This window comes from Trichomycterus rosablanca, unplaced genomic scaffold (genome assembly GCF_030014385.1).
Source record: "Trichomycterus rosablanca isolate fTriRos1 unplaced genomic scaffold, fTriRos1.hap1 scaffold_142, whole genome shotgun sequence".
Lineage (NCBI taxonomy): Eukaryota > Metazoa > Chordata > Actinopteri > Siluriformes > Trichomycteridae > Trichomycterus > Trichomycterus rosablanca.
The window spans coordinates 15,158-37,000 of record NW_026946970.1 but is presented as its reverse complement, the minus strand read 5'-3'; the positions used below and the strand labels follow the sequence as shown (position 1 = coordinate 37,000).

Below are 21,843 nucleotides of genomic sequence, written 5' to 3'. Positions count from 1 at the left end.
ATCTATCTATCTATCTATCTATCTATCTATCTATCTATCTATCTATCTATCTATCTATCTATCTATCTATCTATCTATCTATCTATCTATCTATCTATCTATCTATCTATCTATCTATCTAATCTATGAAAGGCCTTCCAATGTAATTCCAGCCCAGATAGCTGGCTAGCACTCAGATAGCTGGCTGACTAGCTATAACAGGCCTTTAAATCCAGCTTCTTTCGCTTACGGCCAAACCACCTTGGGAACGCCTGATCTCATCCGATCTCAGAAGCCAAGCAGGGTAGAAGCCAAGCAGGGTTGGGCTCAGTCAGTACCTAGATGGGAGACTTGAGTGCTGTAAGCTTTTTATTTTTGAGTTTCAGCCCCATTCATGAAGTGTCATTTAGCAGTTAGCTAGCATAATAAAGGATCTATCTATCTATCTATCTATCTATCTATCTATCTATCTATCTATCTATCTATCTATCTATCTATCTATCTATCTATCTATCTATCTATCTATCTATCTATCTATCTATCTATCTATCTATCTATCTATCTAATCTATGAAAGGCCTTCCAATGTAATTCCAGCCCAGATAGCTGGCTAGCACTCAGATAGCTGGCTGACTAGCTATAACAGGCCTTTAAATCCAGCTTCTTTCGCTTACGGCCAAACCACCTTGGGAACGCCTGATCTCGTCCGATCTCAGAAGCCAAGCAGGGTTGGGCTCAGTCAGTACCTAGATGGGAGACTGCCTGGGAATACTGAGTGCTGTAAGCTTTTTATTTTTGAGTTTCAGCCCCATTCATGAAGTGTCATTTAGCAGTTAGCTAGCATAATAAAGGATCTATCTATCTATCTATCTATCTATCTATCTATCTATCTATCTATCTATCTATCTATCTATCTATCTATCTATCTATCTATCTATCTATCTATCTATCTATCTATCTATCTATCTATCTATCTATCTATCTATCTATCTATCTAATCTATGAAAGGCCTTCCAATGTAATTCCAGCCCAGATAGCTGGCTAGCACTCAGATAGCTGGCTGACTAGCTATAACAGGCCTTTAAATCCAGCTTCTTTCGCTTACGGCCAAACCACCTTGGGAACGCCTGATCTCGTCCGATCTCAGAAGCCAAGCAGGGTTGGGCTCAGTCAGTACCTAGATGGGAGACTGCCTGGGAATACTGAGTGCTGTAAGCTTTTTATTTTTGAGTTTCAGCCCCATTCATGAAGTGTCATTTAGCAGTTAGCTAGCATAATAAAGGATCTATCTATCTATCTATCTATCTATCTATCTATCTATCTATCTATCTATCTATCTATCTATCTATCTATCTATCTATCTATCTATCTATCTATCTATCTATCTATCTATCTATCTATCTATCTATCTATCTATCTATCTATCTATCTAATCTATGAAAGGCCTTCCAATGTAATTCCAGCCCAGATAGCTGGCTAGCACTCAGATAGCTGGCTGACTAGCTATAACAGGCCTTTAAATCCAGCTTCTTTCGCTTACGGCCAAACCACCTTGGGAACGCCTGATCTCATCCGATCTCAGAAGCCAAGCAGGGTTGGGCTCAGTCAGTACCTAGATGGGAGACTGCCTGGGAATACTGAGTGCTGTAAGCTTTTTATTTTTGAGTTTCAGCCCCATTCATGAAGTGTCATTTAGCAGTTAGCTAGCATAATAAAGGATCTATCTATCTATCTATCTATCTATCTATCTATCTATCTATCTATCTATCTATCTATCTATCTATCTATCTATCTATCTATCTATCTATCTATCTATCTATCTATCTATCTATCTATCTATCTATCTAATCTATGAAAGGCCTTCCAATGTAATTCCAGCCCAGATAGCTGGCTAGCACTCAGATAGCTGGCTGACTAGCTATAACAGGCCTTTAAATCCAGCTTCTTTCGCTTACGGCCAAACCACCTTGGGAACGCCTGATCTCGTCCGATCTCAGAAGCCAAGCAGGGTTGGGCTCAGTCAGTACCTAGATGGGAGACTGCCTGGGAATACTGAGTGCTGTAAGCTTTTTATTTTTGAGTTTCAGCCCCATTCATGAAGTGTCATTTAGCAGTTAGCTAGCATAATAAAGGATCTATCTATCTATCTATCTATCTATCTATCTATCTATCTATCTATCTATCTATCTATCTATCCATCCATCCATCCATCCATCCATCCATCCATCCATCCATCCATCCATCCATCCATCCATCCATCCATCCATCCATCCATCCATCCATCCATCCATCCATCCATCCATCCATCCATCCATCCATCCATCCATCCATCCATCCATCCATCCATCCATCCATCCATCCATCCATCCATCCATCCATCCATCCATCCATCCATCCATCCATCCATCCATCCATCCATCCATCCATCCATCCATCCATCCATCCATCCATCCATCCATCCATCCATCCATCCATCCATCCATCCATCCATCCATCCATCCATCCATCCATCCATCCATCCATCCATCCATCCATCCATCCATCCATCCATCCATCCATCCATCCATCCATCCATCCATCCATCCATCCATCCATCCATCCATCCATCCATCCATCCATCCATCCATCCATCCATCCATCCATCCATCCATCCATCCATCCATCCATCCATCCATCCATCCATCCATCTATCTATCTATCTATCCATCCATCCATCCATCCATCCATCCATCTATCTATCTATCTATCTATCTATCTATCTATCTATCTATCTATCTATCTATCTATCTATCTATCTATCTATCTATCTATCTATCTATCTATCTATGAAAGGCCTTCCAATGTAATTCCAGCCCAGATAGCTGGCTAGCACTCAGATAGCTGGCTGACTAGCTATAACAGGCCTTTAAATCCAGCTTCTTTCGCTTACGGCCAAACCACCTTGGGAATGCCTGATCTCGTCCGATCTCAGAAGCCAAGCAGGGTTGGGCTCAGTCAGTACCTAGATGGGAGACTGCCTGGGAATACTGAGTGCTGTAAGCTTTTTATTTTTGAGTTTCAGCCCCATTCATGAAGTGTCATTTAGCAGTTAGCTAGCATAATAAAGGATCTATCTATCTATCTATCTATCTATCTATCTATCTATCTATCTATCTATCTATCTATCTATCTATCTATCTATCTATCTATCTATCTATCTATCTATCTATCTATCTATCTATCTATCTATCTATCTATCTATCTATCTATCTATCTATCTATCTATCTATCTATCTATCTATCTATCTATCTATCTATCTATCTATCTATCTATCTATCTATCTATCTATCTATCTATCTATCTATCTATCTATCTATCTATCTATCTATCTATCTATCTATCTATCTATCTATCTATCTATCTATCTATCTATCTATCTATCTATCTATCTATCTATCTATCTATCTATGAAAGGCCTTCCAATGTAATTCCAGCCCAGATAGCTGGCTAGCACTCAGATAGCTGGCTGACTAGCTATAACAGGCCTTTAAATCCAGCTTCTTTCGCTTACGGCCAAACCACCTTGGGAATGCCTGATCTCGTCCGATCTCAGAAGCCAAGCAGGGTTGGGCTCAGTCAGTACCTAGATGGGAGACTGCCTGGGAATACTGAGTGCTGTAAGCTTTTTATTTTTGAGTTTCAGCCCCATTCATGAAGTGTCATTTAGCAGTTAGCTAGCATAATAAAGGATCTATCTATCTATCTATCTATCTATCTATCTATCTATCTATCTATCTATCTATCTATCTATCTATCTATCTATCTATCTATCTATCTATCTATCTATCTATCTATCTATCTATCTATCTATCTATCTATCTAATCTATGAAAGGCCTTCCAATGTAATTCCAGCCCAGATAGCTGGCTAGCACTCAGATAGCTGGCTGACTAGCTATAACAGGCCTTTAAATCCAGCTTCTTTCGCTTACGGCCAAACCACCTTGGGAACGCCTGATCTCATCCGATCTCAGAAGCCAAGCAGGGTTGGGCTCAGTCAGTACCTAGATGGGAGACTGCCTGGGAATACTGAGTGCTGTAAGCTTTTTATTTTTGAGTTTCAGCCCCATTCATGAAGTGTCATTTAGCAGTTAGCTAGCATAATAAAGGATCTATCTATCTATCTATCTATCTATCTATCTATCTATCTATCTATCTATCTATCTATCTATCTATCTATCTATCTATCTATCTATCTATCTATCTATCTATCTATCTATCTATCTATCTATCTAATCTATGAAAGGCCTTCCAATGTAATTCCAGCCCAGATAGCTGGCTAGCACTCAGATAGCTGGCTGACTAGCTATAACAGGCCTTTAAATCCAGCTTCTTTCGCTTACGGCCAAACCACCTTGGGAATGCCTGATCTCGTCCGATCTCAGAAGCCAAGCAGGGTTGGGCTCAGTCAGTACCTAGATGGGAGACTGCCTGGGAATACTGAGTGCTGTAAGCTTTTTATTTTTGAGTTTCAGCCCCATTCATGAAGTGTCATTTAGCAGTTAGCTAGCATAATAAAGGATCTATCTATCTATCTATCTATCTATCTATCTATCTATCTATCTATCTATCTATCTATCTATCTATCTATCTATCTATCTATCTATCTATCTATCTATCTAATCTATGAAAGGCCTTCCAATGTAATTCCAGCCCAGATAGCTGGCTAGCACTCAGATAGCTGGCTGACTAGCTATAACAGGCCTTTAAATCCAGCTTCTTTCGCTTACGGCCAAACCACCTTGGGAACGCCTGATCTCGTCCGATCTCAGAAGCCAAGCAGGGTTGGGCTCAGTCAGTACCTAGATGGGAGACTGCCTGGGAATACTGAGTGCTGTAAGCTTTTTATTTTTGAGTTTCAGCCCCATTCATGAAGTGTCATTTAGCAGTTAGCTAGCATAATAAAGGATCTATCTATCTATCTATCTATCTATCTATCTATCTATCCATCCATCCATCCATCCATCCATCCATCCATCCATCCATCCATCCATCCATCCATCCATCCATCCATCCATCCATCCATCCATCCATCCATCCATCCATCCATCCATCCATCCATCCATCCATCCATCCATCCATCCATCCATCCATCCATCCATCCATCCATCCATCCATCCATCCATCCATCCATCCATCCATCCATCCATCCATCCATCCATCCATCCATCCATCCATCCATCCATCCATCCATCCATCCATCCATCCATCCATCCATCCATCCATCCATCCATCCATCCATCCATCCATCCATCCATCCATCCATCCATCCATCCATCCATCCATCCATCCATCCATCCATCCATCCATCCATCCATCCATCCATCCATCCATCCATCCATCCATCCATCCATCCATCCATCCATCCATCCATCCATCCATCCATCCATCCATCCATCTATCTATCTATCCATCTATCTATCTATCTATCTATCTATCTATCTATCTATCTATCTATCTATCTATCTATCTATCTATCTATCTATCTATGAAAGGCCTTCCAATGTAATTCCAGCCCAGATAGCTGGCTAGCACTCAGATAGCTGGCTGACTAGCTATAACAGGCCTTTAAATCCAGCTTCTTTCGCTTACGGCCAAACCACCTTGGGAATGCCTGATCTCGTCCGATCTCAGAAGCCAAGCAGGGTTGGGCTCAGTCAGTACCTAGATGGGAGACTGCCTGGGAATACTGAGTGCTGTAAGCTTTTTATTTTTGAGTTTCAGCCCCATTCATGAAGTGTCATTTAGCAGTTAGCTAGCATAATAAAGGATCTATCTATCTATCTATCTATCTATCTATCTATCTATCTATCTATCTATCTATCTATCTATCTATCTATCTATCTATCTATCTATCTATCTATCTATCTATCTATCTATCTATCTATCTATCTATCTATCTATCTATCTATCTATCTATCTATCTATCTATCTATCTATCTATCTATCTATCTATCTATCTATCTATCTATCTATCTATCTATCTATCTATCTATCTATCTATCTATCTATCTATCTATCTATCTATCTATCTATCTATCTATCTATCTATCTATCTATCTATCTATCTATCTATCTATCTATCTATCTATCTATCTATCTATCTATCTATCTATCTATCTATCTATCTATCTATCTATCTATCTATCTATCTATCTATCTATCTATGAAAGGCCTTCCAATGTAATTCCAGCCCAGATAGCTGGCTAGCACTCAGATAGCTGGCTGACTAGCTATAACAGGCCTTTAAATCCAGCTTCTTTCGCTTACGGCCAAACCACCTTGGGAATGCCTGATCTCGTCCGATCTCAGAAGCCAAGCAGGGTTGGGCTCAGTCAGTACCTAGATGGGAGACTGCCTGGGAATACTGAGTGCTGTAAGCTTTTTATTTTTGAGTTTCAGCCCCATTCATGAAGTGTCATTTAGCAGTTAGCTAGCATAATAAAGGATCTATCTATCTATCTATCTATCTATCTATCTATCTATCTATCTATCTATCTATCTATCTATCTATCTATCTATCTATCTATCTATCTATCTATCTATCTATCTATCTATCTATCTATCTAATCTATGAAAGGCCTTCCAATGTAATTCCAGCCCAGATAGCTGGCTAGCACTCAGATAGCTGGCTGACTAGCTATAACAGGCCTTTAAATCCAGCTTCTTTCGCTTACGGCCAAACCACCTTGGGAACGCCTGATCTCATCCGATCTCAGAAGCCAAGCAGGGTTGGGCTCAGTCAGTACCTAGATGGGAGACTGCCTGGGAATACTGAGTGCTGTAAGCTTTTTATTTTTGAGTTTCAGCCCCATTCATGAAGTGTCATTTAGCAGTTAGCTAGCATAATAAAGGATCTATCTATCTATCTATCTATCTATCTATCTATCTATCTATCTATCTATCTATCTATCTATCTATCTATCTATCTATCTATCTATCTATCTATCTATCTATCTATCTATCTATCTATCTATCTATCTAATCTATGAAAGGCCTTCCAATGTAATTCCAGCCCAGATAGCTGGCTAGCACTCAGATAGCTGGCTGACTAGCTATAACAGGCCTTTAAATCCAGCTTCTTTCGCTTACGGCCAAACCACCTTGGGAACGCCTGATCTCGTCCGATCTCAGAAGCCAAGCAGGGTTGGGCTCAGTCAGTACCTAGATGGGAGACTGCCTGGGAATACTGAGTGCTGTAAGCTTTTTATTTTTGAGTTTCAGCCCCATTCATGAAGTGTCATTTAGCAGTTAGCTAGCATAATAAAGGATCTATCTATCTATCTATCTATCTATCTATCTATCTATCTATCTATCTATCTATCTATCTATCTATCTATCCATCCATCCATCCATCCATCCATCCATCCATCCATCCATCCATCCATCCATCCATCCATCCATCCATCCATCCATCCATCCATCCATCCATCCATCCATCCATCCATCCATCCATCCATCCATCCATCCATCCATCCATCCATCCATCCATCCATCCATCCATCCATCCATCCATCCATCCATCCATCCATCCATCCATCCATCCATCCATCCATCCATCCATCCATCCATCCATCCATCCATCCATCCATCCATCCATCCATCCATCCATCCATCCATCCATCCATCCATCCATCCATCCATCCATCCATCCATCCATCCATCCATCCATCCATCCATCCATCCATCCATCCATCCATCCATCCATCCATCCATCCATCCATCCATCCATCCATCCATCCATCCATCCATCCATCCATCCATCCATCCATCCATCCATCCATCCATCCATCCATCCATCCATCCATCCATCCATCCATCCATCCATCCATCCATCCATCCATCCATCCATCCATCCATCTATCTATCTATCTATCTATCTATCTATCTATCTATCTATCTATCTATCTATCTATCTATCTATCTATCTATCTATCTATCTATGAAAGGCCTTCCAATGTAATTCCAGCCCAGATAGCTGGCTAGCACTCAGATAGCTGGCTGACTAGCTATAACAGGCCTTTAAATCCAGCTTCTTTCGCTTACGGCCAAACCACCTTGGGAATGCCTGATCTCGTCCGATCTCAGAAGCCAAGCAGGGTTGGGCTCAGTCAGTACCTAGATGGGAGACTGCCTGGGAATACTGAGTGCTGTAAGCTTTTTATTTTTGAGTTTCAGCCCCATTCATGAAGTGTCATTTAGCAGTTAGCTAGCATAATAAAGGATCTATCTATCTATCTATCTATCTATCTATCTATCTATCTATCTATCTATCTATCTATCTATCTATCTATCTATCTATCTATCTATCTATCTATCTATCTATCTATCTATCTATCTATCTATCTATCTATCTATCTATCTATCTATCTATCTATCTAATCTATGAAAGGCCTTCCAATGTAATTCCAGCCCAGATAGCTGGCTAGCACTCAGATAGCTGGCTGACTAGCTATAACAGGCCTTTAAATCCAGCTTCTTTCGCTTACGGCCAAACCACCTTGGGAACGCCTGATCTCATCCGATCTCAGAAGCCAAGCAGGGTTGGGCTCAGTCAGTACCTAGATGGGAGACTGCCTGGGAATACTGAGTGCTGTAAGCTTTTTATTTTTGAGTTTCAGCCCCATTCATGAAGTGTCATTTAGCAGTTAGCTAGCATAATAAAGGATCTATCTATCTATCTATCTATCTATCTATCTATCTATCTATCTATCTATCTATCTATCTATCTATCTATCTATCTATCTATCTATCTATCTATCTATCTATCTATCTATCTATCTATCTATCTATCTAATCTATGAAAGGCCTTCCAATGTAATTCCAGCCCAGATAGCTGGCTAGCACTCAGATAGCTGGCTGACTAGCTATAACAGGCCTTTAAATCCAGCTTCTTTCGCTTACGGCCAAACCACCTTGGGAATGCCTGATCTCGTCCGATCTCAGAAGCCAAGCAGGGTTGGGCTCAGTCAGTACCTAGATGGGAGACTGCCTGGGAATACTGAGTGCTGTAAGCTTTTTATTTTTGAGTTTCAGCCCCATTCATGAAGTGTCATTTAGCAGTTAGCTAGCATAATAAAGGATCTATCTATCTATCTATCTATCTATCTATCTATCTATCTATCTATCTATCTATCTATCTATCTATCTATCTATCTATCTATCTATCTATCTATCTATCTATCTATCTATCTATCTAATCTATGAAAGGCCTTCCAATGTAATTCCAGCCCAGATAGCTGGCTAGCACTCAGATAGCTGGCTGACTAGCTATAACAGGCCTTTAAATCCAGCTTCTTTCGCTTACGGCCAAACCACCTTGGGAATGCCTGATCTCGTCCGATCTCAGAAGCCAAGCAGGGTTGGGCTCAGTCAGTACCTAGATGGGAGACTGCCTGGGAATACTGAGTGCTGTAAGCTTTTTATTTTTGAGTTTCAGCCCCATTCATGAAGTGTCATTTAGCAGTTAGCTAGCATAATAAAGGATCTATCTATCTATCTATCTATCTATCTATCTATCTATCTATCTATCTATCTATCTATCTATCTATCTATCTATCTATCTATCTATCTATCTATCTATCTATCTATCTATCTATCTATCTATCTATCTATCTATCTATCTATCTATCTAATCTATGAAAGGCCTTCCAATGTAATTCCAGCCCAGATAGCTGGCTAGCACTCAGATAGCTGGCTGACTAGCTATAACAGGCCTTTAAATCCAGCTTCTTTCGCTTACGGCCAAACCACCTTGGGAACGCCTGATCTCGTCCGATCTCAGAAGCCAAGCAGGGTTGGGCTCAGTCAGTACCTAGATGGGAGACTGCCTGGGAATACTGAGTGCTGTAAGCTTTTTATTTTTGAGTTTCAGCCCCATTCATGAAGTGTCATTTAGCAGTTAGCTAGCATAATAAAGGATCTATCTCTATCTATCTATCTATCTATCTATCTATCTATCTATCTATCTATCTATCTATCTATCTATCTATCTATCTATCTATCTATCTATCTATCTATCTATCTATCTATCTATCTATCTATCTATCTATCTATCTATCTATCTATCTATCTATCTATCTATCTATCTATCTATCTATCTATCTATCTATCTATCTATCTATCTATCTATCTATCTATCTATCTATCTATCTATCTATCTATCTATCTATCTATCTATCTATCTAATCTATGAAAGGCCTTCCAATGTAATTCCAGCCCAGATAGCTGGCTAGCACTCAGATAGCTGGCTGACTAGCTATAACAGGCCTTTAAATCCAGCTTCTTTCGCTTACGGCCAAACCACCTTGGGAACGCCTGATCTCATCCGATCTCAGAAGCCAAGCAGGGTTGGGCTCAGTCAGTACCTAGATGGGAGACTGCCTGGGAATACTGAGTGCTGTAAGCTTTTTATTTTTGAGTTTCAGCCCCATTCATGAAGTGTCATTTAGCAGTTAGCTAGCATAATAAAGGATCTATCTATCTATCTATCTATCTATCTATCTATCTATCTATCTATCTATCTATCTATCTATCTATCTATCTATCTATCTATCTATCTATCTATCTATCTATCTATCTATCTATCTATCTATCTATCTATCTATCTATCTATCTAATCTATGAAAGGCCTTCCAATGTAATTCCAGCCCAGATAGCTGGCTAGCACTCAGATAGCTGGCTGACTAGCTATAACAGGCCTTTAAATCCAGCTTCTTTCGCTTACGGCCAAACCACCTTGGGAACGCCTGATCTCGTCCGATCTCAGAAGCCAAGCAGGGTTGGGCTCAGTCAGTACCTAGATGGGAGACTGCCTGGGAATACTGAGTGCTGTAAGCTTTTTATTTTTGAGTTTCAGCCCCATTCATGAAGTGTCATTTAGCAGTTAGCTAGCATAATAAAGGATCTATCTATCTATCTATCTATCTATCTATCTATCTATCTATCTATCTATCTATCTATCTATCTATCTATCCATCCATCCATCCATCCATCCATCCATCCATCCATCCATCCATCCATCCATCCATCCATCCATCCATCCATCCATCCATCCATCCATCCATCCATCCATCCATCCATCCATCCATCCATCCATCCATCCATCCATCCATCCATCCATCCATCCATCCATCCATCCATCCATCCATCCATCCATCCATCCATCCATCCATCCATCCATCCATCCATCCATCCATCCATCCATCCATCCATCCATCCATCCATCCATCCATCCATCCATCCATCCATCCATCCATCCATCCATCCATCCATCCATCCATCCATCCATCCATCCATCCATCCATCCATCCATCCATCCATCCATCCATCCATCCATCCATCCATCCATCCATCCATCCATCCATCCATCCATCCATCCATCCATCCATCCATCCATCCATCCATCCATCCATCCATCCATCCATCCATCTATCTATCTATCTATCTATCTATCTATCTATCTATCTATCTATCTATCTATCTATCTATCTATCTATCTATCTATCTATCTATCTATCTATCTATGAAAGGCCTTCCAATGTAATTCCAGCCCAGATAGCTGGCTAGCACTCAGATAGCTGGCTGACTAGCTATAACAGGCCTTTAAATCCAGCTTCTTTCGCTTACGGCCAAACCACCTTGGGAATGCCTGATCTCGTCCGATCTCAGAAGCCAAGCAGGGTTGGGCTCAGTCAGTACCTAGATGGGAGACTGCCTGGGAATACTGAGTGCTGTAAGCTTTTTATTTTTGAGTTTCAGCCCCATTCATGAAGTGTCATTTAGCAGTTAGCTAGCATAATAAAGGATCTATCTATCTATCTATCTATCTATCTATCTATCTATCTATCTATCTATCTATCTATCTATCTATCTATCTATCTATCTATCTATCTATCTATCTATCTATCTATCTATCTATCTATCTAATCTATGAAAGGCCTTCCAATGTAATTCCAGCCCAGATAGCTGGCTAGCACTCAGATAGCTGGCTGACTAGCTATAACAGGCCTTTAAATCCAGCTTCTTTCGCTTACGGCCAAACCACCTTGGGAATGCCTGATCTCGTCCGATCTCAGAAGCCAAGCAGGGTTGGGCTCAGTCAGTACCTAGATGGGAGACTGCCTGGGAATACTGAGTGCTGTAAGCTTTTTATTTTTGAGTTTCAGCCCCATTCATGAAGTGTCATTTAGCAGTTAGCTAGCATAATAAAGGATCTATCTATCTATCTATCTATCTATCTATCTATCTATCTATCTATCTATCTATCTATCTATCTATCTATCTATCTATCTATCTATCTATCTATCTATCTATCTATCTATCTATCTATCTATCTATCTATCTATCTATCTATCTAATCTATGAAAGGCCTTCCAATGTAATTCCAGCCCAGATAGCTGGCTAGCACTCAGATAGCTGGCTGACTAGCTATAACAGGCCTTTAAATCCAGCTTCTTTCGCTTACGGCCAAACCACCTTGGGAACGCCTGATCTCGTCCGATCTCAGAAGCCAAGCAGGGTTGGGCTCAGTCAGTACCTAGATGGGAGACTGCCTGGGAATACTGAGTGCTGTAAGCTTTTTATTTTTGAGTTTCAGCCCCATTCATGAAGTGTCATTTAGCAGTTAGCTAGCATAATAAAGGATCTATCTCTATCTATCTATCTATCTATCTATCTATCTATCTATCTATCTATCTATCTATCTATCTATCTATCTATCTATCTATCTATCTATCTATCTATCTATCTATCTATCTATCTATCTATCTATCTATCTATCTATCTATCTATCTATCTATCTATCTATCTATCTATCTATCTATCTATCTATCTATCTATCTATCTATCTATCTATCTATCTATCTATCTATCTATCTATCTATCTATCTATCTATCTATCTATCTATCTATCTATCTATCTATCTATCTATCTATCTATCTATCTATCTATCTATCTATCTATCTATCTATCTATCTATCTATCTATCTATCTATCTATCTATCTATCTATCTATCTATCTATCTATCTATCTATCTATCTATCTATCTATCTATCTATCTATCTATCTATCTATCTATCTATCTATCTATCTATCTATCTATCTATCTATCTATCTATCTATCTATCTATGAAAGGCCTTCCAATGTAATTCCAGCCCAGATAGCTGGCTAGCACTCAGATAGCTGGCTGACTAGCTATAACAGGCCTTTAAATCCAGCTTCTTTCGCTTACGGCCAAACCACCTTGGGAATGCCTGATCTCGTCCGATCTCAGAAGCCAAGCAGGGTTGGGCTCAGTCAGTACCTAGATGGGAGACTGCCTGGGAATACTGAGTGCTGTAAGCTTTTTATTTTTGAGTTTCAGCCCCATTCATGAAGTGTCATTTAGCAGTTAGCTAGCATAATAAAGGATCCATCTATCTATCTATCTATCTATCTATCTATCTATCTATCTATCTATCTATCTATCTATCTATCTATCTATCTATCTATCTATCTATCTATCTATCTATCTATCTATCTATCTATCTATCTATCTATCTATCTATCTATCTATCTATCTATCTATCTATCTATCTATCTATCTAATCTATGAAAGGCCTTCCAATGTAATTCCAGCCCAGATAGCTGGCTAGCACTCAGATAGCTGGCTGACTAGCTATAACAGGCCTTTAAATCCAGCTTCTTTCGCTTACGGCCAAACCACCTTGGGAACGCCTGATCTCATCCGATCTCAGAAGCCAAGCAGGGTTGGGCTCAGTCAGTACCTAGATGGGAGACTGCCTGGGAATACTGAGTGCTGTAAGCTTTTTATTTTTGAGTTTCAGCCCCATTCATGAAGTGTCATTTAGCAGTTAGCTAGCATAATAAAGGATCTATCTATCTATCTATCTATCTATCTATCTATCTATCTATCTATCTATCTATCTATCTATCTATCTATCTATCTATCTATCTATCTATCTATCTATCTATCTATCTATCTATCTATCTAATCTATGAAAGGCCTTCCAATGTAATTCCAGCCCAGATAGCTGGCTAGCACTCAGATAGCTGGCTGACTAGCTATAACAGGCCTTTAAATCCAGCTTCTTTCGCTTACGGCCAAACCACCTTGGGAATGCCTGATCTCGTCCGATCTCAGAAGCCAAGCAGGGTTGGGCTCAGTCAGTACCTAGATGGGAGACTGCCTGGGAATACTGAGTGCTGTAAGCTTTTTATTTTTGAGTTTCAGCCCCATTCATGAAGTGTCATTTAGCAGTTAGCTAGCATAATAAAGGATCTATCTATCTATCTATCTATCTATCTATCTATCTATCTATCTATCTATCTATCTATCTATCTATCTATCTATCTATCTATCTATCTATCTATCTATCTATCTATCTATCTATCTATCTATCTATCTATCTAATCTATGAAAGGATAGCTGGCTAGCACTCAGATAGCTGGCTGACTAGCTATAACAGGCCTTTAAATCCAGCTTCTTTCGCTTACGGCCAAACCACCTTGGGAACGCCTGATCTCGTCCGATCTCAGAAGCCAAGCAGGGTTGGGCTCAGTCAGTACCTAGATGGGAGACTGCCTGGGAATACTGAGTGCTGTAAGCTTTTTATTTTTGAGTTTCAGCCCCATTCATGAAGTGTCATTTAGCAGTTAGCTAGCATAATAAAGGATCTATCTATCTATCTATCTATCTATCTATCTATCTATCTATCTATCTATCTATCTATCTATCTATCTATCTATCTATCTATCTATCTATCTATCTATCTATCTATCTATCTATCTATCTATCTATCTATCTATCTATCTATCTATCTATCTATCTATCTATCTATCTATCTATCTATCTATCTATCTATCTATCTATCTATCTATCTATCTATCTATCTATCTATCTATCTATCTATCTATCTATCTATCTATCTAATCTATGAAAGGCCTTCCAATGTAATTCCAGCCCAGATAGCTGGCTAGCACTCAGATAGCTGGCTGACTAGCTATAACAGGCCTTTAAATCCAGCTTCTTTCGCTTACGGCCAAACCACCTTGGGAACGCCTGATCTCGTCCGATCTCAGAAGCCAAGCAGGGTTGGGCTCAGTCAGTACCTAGATGGGAGACTGCCTGGGAATACTGAGTGCTGTAAGCTTTTTATTTTTGAGTTTCAGCCCCATTCATGAAGTGTCATTTAGCAGTTAGCTAGCATAATAAAGGATCTATCTATCTATCTATCTATCTATCTATCTATCTATCTATCTATCTATCTATCTATCTATCTATCTATCTATCTATCTATCTATCTATCTATCTATCTATCTATCTATCTATCTATCTATCTATCTAATCTATGAAAGGCCTTCCAATGTAATTCCAGCCCAGATAGCTGGCTAGCACTCAGATAGCTGGCTGACTAGCTATAACAGGCCTTTAAATCCAGCTTCTTTCGCTTACGGCCAAACCACCTTGGGAATGCCTGATCTCGTCCGATCTCAGAAGCCAAGCAGGGTTGGGCTCAGTCAGTACCTAGATGGGAGACTGCCTGGGAATACTGAGTGCTGTAAGCTTTTTATTTTTGAGTTTCAGCCCCATTCATGAAGTGTCATTTAGCAGTTAGCTAGCATAATAAAGGATCTATCTATCTATCTATCTATCTATCTATCTATCTATCTATCTATCTATCTATCTATCTATCTATCTATCTATCTATCTATCTATCTATCTATCTATCTATCTATCTATCTATCTATCTATCTATCTATCTATCTAATCTATGAAAGGCCTTCCAATGTAATTCCAGCCCAGATAGCTGGCTAGCACTCAGATAGCTGGCTGACTAGCTATAACAGGCCTTTAAATCCAGCTTCTTTCGCTTACGGCCAAACCACCTTGGGAACGCCTGATCTCGTCCGATCTCAGAAGCCAAGCAGGGTTGGGCTCAGTCAGTACCTAGATGGGAGACTGCCTGGGAATACTGAGTGCTGTAAGCTTTTTATTTTTGAGTTTCAGCCCCATTCATGAAGTGTCATTTAGCAGTTAGCTAGCATAATAAAGGATCTATCTATCTATCTATCTATCTATCTATCTATCTATCTATCTATCTATCTATCTATCTATCTATCTATCTATCTATCTATCTATCTATCTATCTATCTATCTATCTATCTATCTATCTATCTATCTATCTATCTATCTATCTATCTATCTATCTATCTATCTATCTATCTATCTATCTATCTATCTATCTATCTATCTATCTATCTATCTATCTATCTATCTATCTATCTATCTATCTATCTATCTATCTATCTATCTATCTATCTATCTATCTATCTATCTATCTATCTATCTATCTATCTATCTATCTATCTATCTATGAAAGGCCTTCCAATGTAATTCCAGCCCAGATAGCTGGCTAGCACTCAGATAGCTGGCTGACTAGCTATAACAGGCCTTTAAATCCAGCTTCTTTCGCTTACGGCCAAACCACCTTGGGAATGCCTGATCTCGTCCGATCTCAGAAGCCAAGCAGGGTTGGGCTCAGTCAGTACCTAGATGGGAGACTGCCTGGGAATACTGAGTGCTGTAAGCTTTTTATTTTTGAGTTTCAGCCCCATTCATGAAGTGTCATTTAGCAGTTAGCTAGCATAATAAAGGATCTATCTATCTATCTATCTATCTATCTATCTATCTATCTATCTATCTATCTATCTATCTATCTATCTATCTATCTATCTATCTATCTATCTATCTATCTATCTATCTATCTATCTATCTATCTATCTATCTATCTAATCTATGAAAGGCCTTCCAATGTAATTCCAGCCCAGATAGCTGGCTAGCACTCAGATAGCTGGCTGACTAGCTATAACAGGCCTTTAAATCCAGCTTCTTTCGCTTACGGCCAAACCACCTTGGGAACGCCTGATCTCGTCCGATCTCAGAAGCCAAGCAGGGTTGGGCTCAGTCAGTACCTAGATGGGAGACTGCCTGGGAATACTGAGTGCTGTAAGCTTTTTATTTTTGAGTTTCAGCCCCATTCATGAAGTGTCATTTAGCAGTTAGCTAGCATAATAAAGGATCTATCTATCTATCTATCTATCTATCTATCTATCTATCTATCTATCTATCTATCTATCTATCTATCTATCTATCTATCTATCTATCTATCTATCTATCTATCTATCTATCTATCTATCTATCTATCTATCTAATCTATGAAAGGCCTTCCAATGTAATTCCAGCCCAGATAGCTGGCTAGCACTCAGATAGCTGGCTGACTAGCTATAACAGGCCTTTAAATCCAGCTTCTTTCGCTTACGGCCAAACCACCTTGGGAATGCCTGATCTCGTCCGATCTCAGAAGCCAAGCAGGGTTGGGCTCAGTCAGTACCTAGATGGGAGACTGCCTGGGAATACTGAGTGCTGTAAGCTTTTTATTTTTGAGTTTCAGCCCCATTCATGAAGTGTCATTTAGCAGTTAGCTAGCATAATAAAGGATCTATCTATCTATCTATCTATCTATCTATCTATCTATCTATCTATCTATCTATCTATCTATCTATCTATCTATCTATCTATCTATCTATCTATCTATCTATCTATCTATCTATCTATCTATCTATCTATCTATCTATCTATCTATCTATCTATCTATCTATCTATCTATCTATCTATCTATCTATCTATCTATCTATCTATCTATCTATCTATCTATCTATCTATCTATCTATCTATCTATCTATCTATCTATCTATCTATCTATCTATCTATCTATCTATCTATCTATCTATCTATCTATCTATCTATCTATCTATCTATCTATCTATCTATCTATCTATCTATCTATCTATCTATCTATCTATCTATCTATCTATCTATCTATCTATCTATGAAAGGCCTTCCAATGTAATTCCAGCCCAGATAGCTGGCTAGCACTCAGATAGCTGGCTGACTAGCTATAACAGGCCTTTAAATCCAGCTTCTTTCGCTTACGGCCAAACCACCTTGGGAATGCCTGATCTCGTCCGATCTCAGAAGCCAAGCAGGGTTGGGCTCAGTCAGTACCTAGATGGGAGACTGCCTGGGAATACTGAGTGCTGTAAGCTTTTTATTTTTGAGTTTCAGCCCCATTCATGAAGTGTCATTTAGCAGTTAGCTAGCATAATAAAGGATCTATCTATCTATCTATCTATCTATCTATCTATCTATCTATCTATCTATCTATCTATCTATCTATCTATCTATCTATCTATCTATCTATCTATCTAATCTATGAAAGGCCTTCCAATGTAATTCCAGCCCAGATAGCTGGCTAGCACTCAGATAGCTGGCTGACTAGCTATAACAGGCCTTTAAATCCAGCTTCTTTCGCTTACGGCCAAACCACCTTGGGAACGCCTGATCTCGTCCGATCTCAGAAGCCAAGCAGGGTTGGGCTCAGTCAGTACCTAGATGGGAGACTGCCTGGGAATACTGAGTGCTGTAAGCTTTTTATTTTTGAGTTTCAGCCCCATTCATGAAGTGTCATTTAGCAGTTAGCTAGCATAATAAAGGATCTATCTATCTATCTATCTATCTATCTATCTATCTATCTATCTATCTATCTATCTATCTATCTATCTATCTATCTATCTATCTATCTATCTATCTATCTATCTATCTATCTATCTATCTATCTAATCTATGAAAGGCCTTCCAATGTAATTCCAGCCCAGATAGCTGGCTAGCACTCAGATAGTTGGCTGACTAGCTATAACAGGCCTTTAAATCCAGCTTCTTTCGCTTACGGCCAAACCACCTTGGGAATGCCTGATCTCGTCCGATCTCAGAAGCCAAGCAGGGTTGGGCTCAGTCAGTACCTAGATGGGAGACTGCCTGGGAATACTGAGTGCTGTAAGCTTTTTATTTTTGAGTTTCAGCCCCATTCATGAAGTGTCATTTAGCAGTTAGCTAGCATAATAAAGGATCTATCTATCTATCTATCTATCTATCTATCTATCTATCTATCTATCTATCTATCTATCTATCTATCTATCTATCTATCTATCTATCTATCTATCTATCTATCTATCTATCTATCTATCTAATCTATGAAAGGCCTTCCAATGTAATTCCAGCCCAGATAGCTGGCTAGCACTCAGATAGCTGGCTGACTAGCTATAACAGGCCTTTAAATCCAGCTTCTTTCGCTTACGGCCAAACCACCTTGGGAACGCCTGATCTCGTCCGATCTCAGAAGCCAAGCAGGGTTGGGCTCAGTCAGTACCTAGATGGGAGACTGCCTGGGAATACTGAGTGCTGTAAGCTTTTTATTTTTGAGTTTCAGCCCCATTCATGAAGTGTCATTTAGCAGTTAGCTAGCATAATAAAGGATCTATCTATCTATCTATCTATCTATCTATCTATCTATCTATCTATCTATCTATCTATCTATCTATCTATCTATCTATCTATCTATCTATCTATCTATCTATCTATCTATCTATCTATCTATCTATCTATCTATCTATCTATCTATCTATCTATCTATCTATCTATCTATCTATCTATCTATCTATCTATCTATCTATCTATCTATCTATCTATCTATCTATCTATCTATCTATCTATCTATCTATCTATCTATCTATCTATCTATCTATCTATCTATCTATCTATCTATCTATCTATCTATCTATCTATCTATCTATCTATCTATGAAAGGCCTTCCAATGTAATTCCAGCCCAGATAGCTGGCTAGCACTCAGATAGCTGGCTGACTAGCTATAACAGGCCTTTAAATCCAGCTTCTTTCGCTTACGGCCAAACCACCTTGGGAATGCCTGATCTCGTCCGATCTCAGAAGCCAAGCAGGGTTGGGCTCAGTCAGTACCTAGATGGGAGACTGCCTGGGAATACTGAGTGCTGTAAGCTTTTTATTTTTGAGTTTCAGCCCCATTCATGAAGTGTCATTTAGCAGTTAGCTAGCATAATAAAGGATCTATCTATCTATCTATCTATCTATCTATCTATCTATCTATCTATCTATCTATCTATCTATCTATCTATCTATCTATCTATCTATCTATCTATCTATCTATCTATCTATCTATCTATCTATCTATCTATCTAATCTATGAAAGGCCTTCCAATGTAATTCCAGCCCAGATAGCTGGCTAGCACTCAGATAGCTGGCTGACTAGCTATAACAGGCCTTTAAATCCAGCTTCTTTCGCTTACGGCCAAACCACCTTGGGAACGCCTGATCTCGTCCGATCTCAGAAGCCAAGCAGGGTTGGGCTCAGTCAGTACCTAGATGGGAGACTGCCTGGGAATACTGAGTGCTGTAAGCTTTTTATTTTTGAGTTTCAGCCCCATTCATGAAGTGTCATTTAGCAGTTAGCTAGCATAATAAAGGATCTATCTATCTATCTATCTATCTATCTATCTATCTATCTATCTATCTATCTATCTATCTATCTATCTATCTATCTATCTATCTATCTATCTATCTATCTATCTATCTATCTATCTATCTATCTATCTATCTATCTATCTATCTAATCTATGAAAGGCCTTCCAATGTAATTCCAGCCCAGATAGCTGGCTAGCACTCAGATAGCTGGCTGACTAGCTATAACAGGCCTTTAAATCCAGCTTCTTTCGCTTACGGCCAAACCACCTTGGGAATGCCTGATCTCGTCCGATCTCAGAAGCCAAGCAGGGTTGGGCTCAGTCAGTACCTAGATGGGAGACTGCCTGGGAATACTGAGTGCTGTAAGCTTTTTATTTTTGAGTTTCAGCCCCATTCATGAAGTGTCATTTAGCAGTTAGCTAGCATAATAAAGGATCTATCTATCTATCTATCTATCTATCTATCTATCTATCTATCTATCTATCTATCTATCTATCTATCTATCTATCTATCTATCTATCTATCTATCTATCTATCTATCTATCTATCTATCTATCTATCTATCTATCTATCTATCTATCTATCTATCTATCTATCTATCTATCTATCTATCTATCTATCTATCTATCTATCTATCTATCTATCTATCTATCTATCTATCTATCTATCTATCTATCTATCTATCTATCTATCTATCTATCTATCTATCTATCTATCTATCTATGAAAGGCCTTCCAATGTAATTCCAGCCCAGATAGCTGGCTAGCACTCAGATAGCTGGCTGACTAGCTATAACAGGCCTTTAAATCCAGCTTCTTTCGCTTACGGCCAAACCACCTTGGGAATGCCTGATCTCGTCCGATCTCAGAAGCCAAGCAGGGTTGGGCTCAGTCAGTACCTAGATGGGAGACTGCCTGGGAATACTGAGTGCTGTAAGCTTTTTATTTTTGAGTTTCAGCCCCATTCATGAAGTGTCATTTAGCAGTTAGCTAGCATAATAAAGGATCTATCTATCTATCTATCTATCTATCTATCTATCTATCTATCTATCTATCTATCTATCTATCTATCTATCTATCTATCTATCTATCTATCTATCTATCTATCTATCTATCTATCTATCTATCTATCTATCTATCTAATCTATGAAAGGCCTTCCAATGTAATTCCAGCCCAGATAGCTGGCTAGCACTCAGATAGCTGGCTGACTAGCTATAACAGGCCTTTAAATCCAGCTTCTTTCGCTTACGGCCAAACCACCTTGGGAACGCCTGATCTCGTCCGATCTCAGAAGCCAAGCAGGGTTGGGCTCAGTCAGTACCTAGATGGGAGACTGCCTGGGAATACTGAGTGCTGTAAGCTTTTTATTTTTGAGTTTCAGCCCCATTCATGAAGTGTCATTTAGCAGTTAGCTAGCATAATAAAGGA

The 21,843-nt window shown here is 39.4% G+C and overlaps 42 non-coding genes across 42 annotated transcripts; all 42 read left to right on the top strand.

Annotated features, from left to right (window-relative positions):
• Positions 1-646: 646 nt before the first annotated feature.
• On the top strand, positions 647-765 carry LOC134305697 (5S ribosomal RNA). Its single transcript, XR_010008738.1, has one exon. It is a non-coding gene; the product is annotated as a 5S ribosomal RNA (ribosomal RNA).
• A 312-nt stretch (positions 766-1,077) lies between these two features.
• On the top strand, positions 1,078-1,196 carry LOC134305696 (5S ribosomal RNA). Its single transcript, XR_010008737.1, has one exon. It is a non-coding gene; the product is annotated as a 5S ribosomal RNA (ribosomal RNA).
• Positions 1,197-1,512: 316 nt separating this feature from the next.
• LOC134305507 (5S ribosomal RNA) lies at positions 1,513-1,631 on the top strand. The gene has a single exon (XR_010008583.1). It is a non-coding gene; the product is annotated as a 5S ribosomal RNA (ribosomal RNA).
• A 296-nt stretch (positions 1,632-1,927) lies between these two features.
• LOC134305694 (5S ribosomal RNA) lies at positions 1,928-2,046 on the top strand. Its single transcript, XR_010008735.1, has one exon. It is a non-coding gene; the product is annotated as a 5S ribosomal RNA (ribosomal RNA).
• Positions 2,047-2,901: 855 nt separating this feature from the next.
• LOC134305635 (5S ribosomal RNA) lies at positions 2,902-3,020 on the top strand. The gene has a single exon (XR_010008705.1). It is a non-coding gene; the product is annotated as a 5S ribosomal RNA (ribosomal RNA).
• Positions 3,021-3,523: 503 nt separating this feature from the next.
• On the top strand, positions 3,524-3,642 carry LOC134305634 (5S ribosomal RNA). Its single transcript, XR_010008704.1, has one exon. It is a non-coding gene; the product is annotated as a 5S ribosomal RNA (ribosomal RNA).
• A 300-nt stretch (positions 3,643-3,942) lies between these two features.
• LOC134305495 (5S ribosomal RNA) lies at positions 3,943-4,061 on the top strand. The gene has a single exon (XR_010008571.1). It is a non-coding gene; the product is annotated as a 5S ribosomal RNA (ribosomal RNA).
• A 292-nt stretch (positions 4,062-4,353) lies between these two features.
• LOC134305633 (5S ribosomal RNA) lies at positions 4,354-4,472 on the top strand. The gene has a single exon (XR_010008703.1). It is a non-coding gene; the product is annotated as a 5S ribosomal RNA (ribosomal RNA).
• A 268-nt stretch (positions 4,473-4,740) lies between these two features.
• LOC134305693 (5S ribosomal RNA) lies at positions 4,741-4,859 on the top strand. Its single transcript, XR_010008734.1, has one exon. It is a non-coding gene; the product is annotated as a 5S ribosomal RNA (ribosomal RNA).
• Positions 4,860-5,602: 743 nt separating this feature from the next.
• LOC134305632 (5S ribosomal RNA) lies at positions 5,603-5,721 on the top strand. The gene has a single exon (XR_010008702.1). It is a non-coding gene; the product is annotated as a 5S ribosomal RNA (ribosomal RNA).
• Positions 5,722-6,280: 559 nt separating this feature from the next.
• On the top strand, positions 6,281-6,399 carry LOC134305631 (5S ribosomal RNA). Its single transcript, XR_010008701.1, has one exon. It is a non-coding gene; the product is annotated as a 5S ribosomal RNA (ribosomal RNA).
• A 288-nt stretch (positions 6,400-6,687) lies between these two features.
• On the top strand, positions 6,688-6,806 carry LOC134305483 (5S ribosomal RNA). The gene has a single exon (XR_010008560.1). It is a non-coding gene; the product is annotated as a 5S ribosomal RNA (ribosomal RNA).
• Positions 6,807-7,102: 296 nt separating this feature from the next.
• Positions 7,103-7,221, top strand: LOC134305692 (5S ribosomal RNA). The gene has a single exon (XR_010008733.1). It is a non-coding gene; the product is annotated as a 5S ribosomal RNA (ribosomal RNA).
• Positions 7,222-8,056: 835 nt separating this feature from the next.
• On the top strand, positions 8,057-8,175 carry LOC134305630 (5S ribosomal RNA). The gene has a single exon (XR_010008700.1). It is a non-coding gene; the product is annotated as a 5S ribosomal RNA (ribosomal RNA).
• A 324-nt stretch (positions 8,176-8,499) lies between these two features.
• LOC134305472 (5S ribosomal RNA) lies at positions 8,500-8,618 on the top strand. The gene has a single exon (XR_010008549.1). It is a non-coding gene; the product is annotated as a 5S ribosomal RNA (ribosomal RNA).
• A 296-nt stretch (positions 8,619-8,914) lies between these two features.
• On the top strand, positions 8,915-9,033 carry LOC134305629 (5S ribosomal RNA). The gene has a single exon (XR_010008699.1). It is a non-coding gene; the product is annotated as a 5S ribosomal RNA (ribosomal RNA).
• A 284-nt stretch (positions 9,034-9,317) lies between these two features.
• Positions 9,318-9,436, top strand: LOC134305628 (5S ribosomal RNA). The gene has a single exon (XR_010008698.1). It is a non-coding gene; the product is annotated as a 5S ribosomal RNA (ribosomal RNA).
• A 316-nt stretch (positions 9,437-9,752) lies between these two features.
• Positions 9,753-9,871, top strand: LOC134305691 (5S ribosomal RNA). The gene has a single exon (XR_010008732.1). It is a non-coding gene; the product is annotated as a 5S ribosomal RNA (ribosomal RNA).
• A 434-nt stretch (positions 9,872-10,305) lies between these two features.
• On the top strand, positions 10,306-10,424 carry LOC134305706 (5S ribosomal RNA). The gene has a single exon (XR_010008747.1). It is a non-coding gene; the product is annotated as a 5S ribosomal RNA (ribosomal RNA).
• Positions 10,425-10,736: 312 nt separating this feature from the next.
• On the top strand, positions 10,737-10,855 carry LOC134305690 (5S ribosomal RNA). The gene has a single exon (XR_010008731.1). It is a non-coding gene; the product is annotated as a 5S ribosomal RNA (ribosomal RNA).
• Positions 10,856-11,638: 783 nt separating this feature from the next.
• LOC134305627 (5S ribosomal RNA) lies at positions 11,639-11,757 on the top strand. Its single transcript, XR_010008697.1, has one exon. It is a non-coding gene; the product is annotated as a 5S ribosomal RNA (ribosomal RNA).
• A 288-nt stretch (positions 11,758-12,045) lies between these two features.
• Positions 12,046-12,164, top strand: LOC134305626 (5S ribosomal RNA). Its single transcript, XR_010008696.1, has one exon. It is a non-coding gene; the product is annotated as a 5S ribosomal RNA (ribosomal RNA).
• A 312-nt stretch (positions 12,165-12,476) lies between these two features.
• On the top strand, positions 12,477-12,595 carry LOC134305689 (5S ribosomal RNA). Its single transcript, XR_010008730.1, has one exon. It is a non-coding gene; the product is annotated as a 5S ribosomal RNA (ribosomal RNA).
• A 649-nt stretch (positions 12,596-13,244) lies between these two features.
• On the top strand, positions 13,245-13,363 carry LOC134305624 (5S ribosomal RNA). The gene has a single exon (XR_010008694.1). It is a non-coding gene; the product is annotated as a 5S ribosomal RNA (ribosomal RNA).
• Positions 13,364-13,707: 344 nt separating this feature from the next.
• LOC134305695 (5S ribosomal RNA) lies at positions 13,708-13,826 on the top strand. Its single transcript, XR_010008736.1, has one exon. It is a non-coding gene; the product is annotated as a 5S ribosomal RNA (ribosomal RNA).
• Positions 13,827-14,114: 288 nt separating this feature from the next.
• On the top strand, positions 14,115-14,233 carry LOC134305622 (5S ribosomal RNA). Its single transcript, XR_010008693.1, has one exon. It is a non-coding gene; the product is annotated as a 5S ribosomal RNA (ribosomal RNA).
• A 276-nt stretch (positions 14,234-14,509) lies between these two features.
• LOC134305688 (5S ribosomal RNA) lies at positions 14,510-14,628 on the top strand. Its single transcript, XR_010008729.1, has one exon. It is a non-coding gene; the product is annotated as a 5S ribosomal RNA (ribosomal RNA).
• A 424-nt stretch (positions 14,629-15,052) lies between these two features.
• On the top strand, positions 15,053-15,171 carry LOC134305687 (5S ribosomal RNA). Its single transcript, XR_010008728.1, has one exon. It is a non-coding gene; the product is annotated as a 5S ribosomal RNA (ribosomal RNA).
• Positions 15,172-15,467: 296 nt separating this feature from the next.
• On the top strand, positions 15,468-15,586 carry LOC134305621 (5S ribosomal RNA). Its single transcript, XR_010008692.1, has one exon. It is a non-coding gene; the product is annotated as a 5S ribosomal RNA (ribosomal RNA).
• A 304-nt stretch (positions 15,587-15,890) lies between these two features.
• Positions 15,891-16,009, top strand: LOC134305686 (5S ribosomal RNA). Its single transcript, XR_010008727.1, has one exon. It is a non-coding gene; the product is annotated as a 5S ribosomal RNA (ribosomal RNA).
• Positions 16,010-16,492: 483 nt separating this feature from the next.
• LOC134305620 (5S ribosomal RNA) lies at positions 16,493-16,611 on the top strand. Its single transcript, XR_010008691.1, has one exon. It is a non-coding gene; the product is annotated as a 5S ribosomal RNA (ribosomal RNA).
• A 304-nt stretch (positions 16,612-16,915) lies between these two features.
• Positions 16,916-17,034, top strand: LOC134305685 (5S ribosomal RNA). The gene has a single exon (XR_010008726.1). It is a non-coding gene; the product is annotated as a 5S ribosomal RNA (ribosomal RNA).
• Positions 17,035-17,334: 300 nt separating this feature from the next.
• LOC134305619 (5S ribosomal RNA) lies at positions 17,335-17,453 on the top strand. Its single transcript, XR_010008690.1, has one exon. It is a non-coding gene; the product is annotated as a 5S ribosomal RNA (ribosomal RNA).
• Positions 17,454-18,008: 555 nt separating this feature from the next.
• LOC134305618 (5S ribosomal RNA) lies at positions 18,009-18,127 on the top strand. Its single transcript, XR_010008689.1, has one exon. It is a non-coding gene; the product is annotated as a 5S ribosomal RNA (ribosomal RNA).
• Positions 18,128-18,391: 264 nt separating this feature from the next.
• On the top strand, positions 18,392-18,510 carry LOC134305683 (5S ribosomal RNA). The gene has a single exon (XR_010008724.1). It is a non-coding gene; the product is annotated as a 5S ribosomal RNA (ribosomal RNA).
• A 292-nt stretch (positions 18,511-18,802) lies between these two features.
• On the top strand, positions 18,803-18,921 carry LOC134305617 (5S ribosomal RNA). The gene has a single exon (XR_010008688.1). It is a non-coding gene; the product is annotated as a 5S ribosomal RNA (ribosomal RNA).
• A 288-nt stretch (positions 18,922-19,209) lies between these two features.
• LOC134305682 (5S ribosomal RNA) lies at positions 19,210-19,328 on the top strand. The gene has a single exon (XR_010008723.1). It is a non-coding gene; the product is annotated as a 5S ribosomal RNA (ribosomal RNA).
• Positions 19,329-19,815: 487 nt separating this feature from the next.
• Positions 19,816-19,934, top strand: LOC134305616 (5S ribosomal RNA). The gene has a single exon (XR_010008687.1). It is a non-coding gene; the product is annotated as a 5S ribosomal RNA (ribosomal RNA).
• Positions 19,935-20,234: 300 nt separating this feature from the next.
• LOC134305672 (5S ribosomal RNA) lies at positions 20,235-20,353 on the top strand. The gene has a single exon (XR_010008722.1). It is a non-coding gene; the product is annotated as a 5S ribosomal RNA (ribosomal RNA).
• Positions 20,354-20,665: 312 nt separating this feature from the next.
• Positions 20,666-20,784, top strand: LOC134305615 (5S ribosomal RNA). Its single transcript, XR_010008686.1, has one exon. It is a non-coding gene; the product is annotated as a 5S ribosomal RNA (ribosomal RNA).
• A 451-nt stretch (positions 20,785-21,235) lies between these two features.
• On the top strand, positions 21,236-21,354 carry LOC134305614 (5S ribosomal RNA). The gene has a single exon (XR_010008685.1). It is a non-coding gene; the product is annotated as a 5S ribosomal RNA (ribosomal RNA).
• Positions 21,355-21,658: 304 nt separating this feature from the next.
• Positions 21,659-21,777, top strand: LOC134305660 (5S ribosomal RNA). Its single transcript, XR_010008721.1, has one exon. It is a non-coding gene; the product is annotated as a 5S ribosomal RNA (ribosomal RNA).
• Positions 21,778-21,843: the final 66 nt, after the last annotated feature.